The 4907-nt window shown below is 49.4% G+C and overlaps 1 long non-coding RNA gene across 1 annotated transcript in view; it reads right to left on the bottom strand.

Moving 5' to 3' along the window:
* LOC107306997 overlaps positions 1-4907 on the bottom strand; it is a 14087-nt gene that overhangs the window by 1512 nt on the left and 7668 nt on the right. Inside the window, exon 2 of the long non-coding RNA XR_001552321.1 lies at positions 2085-2199. This is a non-coding gene — a long non-coding RNA (uncharacterized LOC107306997). The remainder of the gene's footprint in view (positions 1-2084; positions 2200-4907) is intronic.

The raw sequence follows: 4907 nt of genomic DNA, 5'->3' as shown, positions 1-4907 counted from the left end.
ACCCCATAGAGCCCCATAGAGCCCCATAAATCCCCATAGATCCCCATAGAGCCCCATAGACCCCATAGAGCCCCATAGAGACCCCATAGATCCCCCATAGACCCCATAAAGCCCCATAGAGCCCCATAGACCCCATAAAGACCCATAGATCCCCATAGACCCCATAGAGCCCCATAGAGCCCCGTACACCCCATAGATCCCCATAGAGCCCTATAGAGCCCCATAGATCCCCCATAGACCCCATAGAGCCCCGTAGACCCCATAGACACCCCATAGATCCCACAGATCCCCATAGAGCCCCATAGAGCCCCATAGAGCCCCCATAGAGCCCCATAGACACCCCATAGAGCCCCATAGACCCCATAGAGCCCCATAGAGCCCCATAGACACCCCATAGAGCCCCATAGAGCCCCATAGACACCCCATAGAGCCCCATAGACCCCATAGAGCCCCATAGAGCCCCCATACACCCCATAGAGAACCATAGAGACCCCATAGATCCCCCATAGACCCCATAGAGCCCCATAGACACCCCATAGAGCCCCACAGACCCCATAGACACCCCATAGATCCCACAGATCCCCATAGAGACCTCATAGAGCCCCATAGAGCCCCATAGAGCCCCACAGACCCCATAGACACCCCATAGAACCCCATAGAGACCCCATAGATCCCCATAGACCCCATAGACCCCATAGAGGTGCCTCAGACCCTATAGGGCTGAACTCATCCCAGCCAATGCTGGTCCGTATTAGCATGGCACAGTCATCAGCGGCACCACTTATGGGGCTGGGGTCCCACTTATGGGTCTGGGGTCCCACTTATGGGGTCTTAGGCCCCACTTATGGGTCTGGGATCCCACTTATGGGTCTGGGGTCCCCATTGGCCCCTATGGGGTCCCACTTATGGGGTCTTAGGCCCCACTTATGGGTCCAGCCCCCCACTTATGGGTCCCACTTATGGGGCTGGGGTCTTAGGTCCCACTTAAGGGTCTGGGGTCCCACTTATGGGGTCTTAGGTCCCACTTATGGGTCTGGGGTCCCCATTGTCCCCTATGGGGTCCCACTTATGGGTCCAGCCCCCCAACTTATGGGTCCAGCCCCACACTTATGGGTCTGGGCTCCCACTTATGGATCCAGCCACACACTTATGGGGCTGGGGTCCCCATTGTCCCCTATGGGGTCCCACTTATGGGTCTTAGGTCCCACTTATGGGGTCTTAGGTCCCACTTATGGGTCCAGCCCCACACTTATGGGGTCTTAGGTCCCACTTATGGGGTCTTAGGCCCCACTTATGGGGTCTTAGGTCCCACTTATGGGTCTGGGGTCCCACTTATGGGGCTGGGGTCCCACTTATGGGGCTGGGGTCCCCATTGGCCCCTATGGGGTCCCACTTATGGGATCTCAGGCCCCACTTATGGGTCAAGCCCCACACTTATGGGTCCAGCCCCACACTTATCGGTCTGGGGACCCACTTATGGGTCTGGGGTCCCCATTGGCCCCTATGGGGTCCCACTTATGGGGTTTTAGGCCCCACTTATGGGGCTGGGGTGCCACTTATGGGTCTTAGGCCCCACTTATGGGTCCAGCCCCCCAACTTATGGGTCTGGGGTCCCACTTATGGGTCTGGGGTCCCACTTATGGGTCTGGGGTCCCCATTGGCCCCTATGGGGTCCCACTTATGGGTCCAAGCCCCCAACTTATGGGTCTCTGCCCCACTTATGGGGTTTTAGGTCCCACTTATGGGTTCGGCCCCACACTTATGGGTCTGCGGTCCCACTTATGGGTCCAGCCCCCCAACTTATGGGTCCAGCCCCACACTTATGGGTCTCATATCCCACATATGGGTCTGGGGTCCCACTTATGGGGCTGGGGACCCACTTATGGGGCTGGGGACCCACTTATGGGGCTGGGGACCCACTTATGGGGCTGGGGACCCCATTGATCCCTATGGGGTCCCACATATGGGGTCTTAGGCCCCACTTATGGGGCTGGGGTCCCCATTGTCCCCTATGGGGTCCCACTTATGGGGCTGGGGTCCCACTTATGGGGCTGGGGCCCCACTTATGGGGCAGCCCCCCATACCCGTCATTGCCGTCCATGTTCATCTCCTGTTCCAGCTCTTTGGGGTCCGGGCCCCCGACCCTCTCCAAGAAGCACAGACTGGGGTCAGCCCTCATGGCGTTGTACCTCTCGTACCCTATAAAAAAACCCCATAAAAATGACCCAAAATGACCCAAAATCCCCGTTTTTAAGCCCAAAATCCACCCTCCCCACCCCCGTTTATTATATACCCCCTTTTGAAGCACAAAAAAAGACCCAAAAATGCCGTTTTTAAGCCCAAAATCCACCCATCCCCCCCATATTAAATCCCATATTTGAAGACCCCAAAATGACCCAAAAACCCCATTTTTGAGCCCAAAAATGACCCAAAATCCCCGTTTTTAAGCCCAAAATCCACCCTACCCCCGCCCATATTAAATAGGGTCTTTGAGGGCCCCAAAAACCCCATTTTTGACCCCAAAAATGACCCAAAATCCCCATTTTTAAGCCCAAAATCCACTGCCAACCCCCCATATATTATATATTCCCTTTTGAAGCACAAAAAAAGACCCAAAAATGCCGTTTTTAAGCCCAAAATCCACCCTCCCCNACCCCCCATATATTATATATTCCCTTTTGAAGCACAAAAAAAGACCCAAAAATGCCGTTTTTAAGCCCAAAATCCACCCTCCCCCCCCATATTAAGTCCCATATTTGAAGGCCCCAAAAACCCCATTTTTGAGCCCAAAATGACCCAAAATCCCCGTTTTTAAGCCCAAAATAGGACCCCCCACCCCCCATATATTATATATCCCCTTTTGAAGCACAAAAAAAGACCCAAAAATGCCGTTTTTAAGCCCAAAATCCACCCTCCCCCCCATATTAAATCCCATATTTGAAGACCCCAAAAAAACCCATTTTTGAGCCCAAAAATGACCCAAAATCCCCATTTTTTAGCCCAAAATAGGATCCTCCAACCCCTCTATATTATATATTCCCTTTTGAAGCACAAAAAAAGCCCCAAAAATGCCGTTTTTAAGCCCAAAATCCACCCTCCCCCCCATATTAAATCCCATATTTGAAGGCCCCAAAATGACCCAAAAAACCCCATTTTAGAGCCCAAAATGACCCAAAATCCCCATTTTTAAGCCCAAAATAGGATCCCCCAACTCCTCTATATTCTATATCCCCTTTTGGAGCACAAAAAAGACCCAAAAATGCCGTTTTTAAGCCCAAAATCCACCCTCCCCCCCCATATTAAATCCCATATTTGAAGACCCCAAAATGACCCCAAAAACCCCATTTTTGACCCACAAAATGACCCAAAATCCCCGTTTTTAAGCCCAAAATAGGATCCCCCAACCCCCATATATTATATACCCCATTTTGAAGCACAAAAAAAGACCCAAAAATGCCGTTTTTAAGCCCAAAATCCACCCTCCCCCCCCCATATTAAATCCCATATTTGAAGACCCCAAAAACCCCATTTTTGAGCCCAAAAATGACCCAAAATCCCCGTTTTTAAGCCCAAAATAGGATCCTCCAACCCCCATATATTATATATTCACTTTTGAAGCACAAAAAAAGACCCAAAAATGCCGTTTTTAAGCCCAAAATCCACCCTCCCCCCCCATATTAAATCCCATATTTGAAGGCCCCAAANAAAAAAAGACCCAAAAATGCCGTTTTTAAGCCCAAAATCCACCCTCCCCCCCCATATTAAATCCCATATTTGAAGACCCCAAAAACCCCATTTTTGAGCCCAAAATGACCCAAAATCGCCCTTTTTCACCCCAAAACCCCCCCATATTAAATAGGGTCTTTGAGGGCCCCAAAAAACCCATTTTTAAGCCCAAAATGACCCAAAATTGCTCTTTTTCAGCCCAAAACCCCCCCCATATTAAATCCCATATTTGAAGAGCCCAAAAACCCCATTTTTGAACCCAAAAATGACCCAAAATCCCCATTTTTAAGCCCAAAATCCACCCTCCCCCCCCATATTAAATCCCATATTTGAAGGCCCCAAAAAGCCCCAAAAACCCCATTTAAAGACCCCAAAAACCCCGTTTTTCAACCCAAAACCCCCCCATATTAAATAGAGTCTTTGAAGGCCCCAAAAACCCCATTTTTGAGCCCAAAAATGACCCAAAATCCCCATTTTTAAGCCCAAAATCCACCCTCCCCCCCCTCCCATATTAACTAGGGTCTTTGAAGACCCCAAAAACCCCATTTTTGAGCCCAAAATGACCCAAAATCCCCGTTTTTAAGCCCAAAATAGGATCCCCCACCCCCCATATATTCTATATCCCCTTTTGAAGCCCAAAAAAAGACCCAAAAATGCCGTTTTTAAGCCCAAAATCCACCCTCCCCCCCATATTAAATCCCATATTTGAAGGCCCCAAATGACCCAAAAAACCCCATTTTTGAGCCCAAAATGACCCAAAATTGAGGTTTTTAAGCCCAAAATAGGATCCTCCAACCCCCATATATTATATATTCCCTTTTGAAGCACACAAAAAGACCCAAAAATGCCGTTTTTAAGCCCAAAATCCACCCTCCCCCCCCATATTAAATCCCATATTTGAAGGCCCCAAAATGACCCAAAAAAACCCCATTTTTAAGCCCAAAAATGACTCAAAATCCCCGTTTTTAAGCCCAAAATAGGATCCCCCAACCCCTCTATAATATATATCCCCTTTTGAAGCACAAAAAAAGACCCAAAAATGCCGTTTTTAAGCCCAAAATCCACCCTCCCCCCCCATATTAAATCTCATATTTGAAGGCCCCACAATGACCCAAAAACCCCATTTTTGAGCCCAAAATGACCCAAAATCCCCGTTTTTAAGCCCAAAATAGGATCCTCCA

This window comes from Coturnix japonica, unplaced genomic scaffold (genome assembly GCF_001577835.2).
Source record: "Coturnix japonica isolate 7356 unplaced genomic scaffold, Coturnix japonica 2.1 chrUnrandom455, whole genome shotgun sequence".
Classification (NCBI taxonomy): domain Eukaryota; kingdom Metazoa; phylum Chordata; class Aves; order Galliformes; family Phasianidae; genus Coturnix; species Coturnix japonica.
This window is presented reverse-complemented; position numbering and strand designations above follow the sequence as displayed.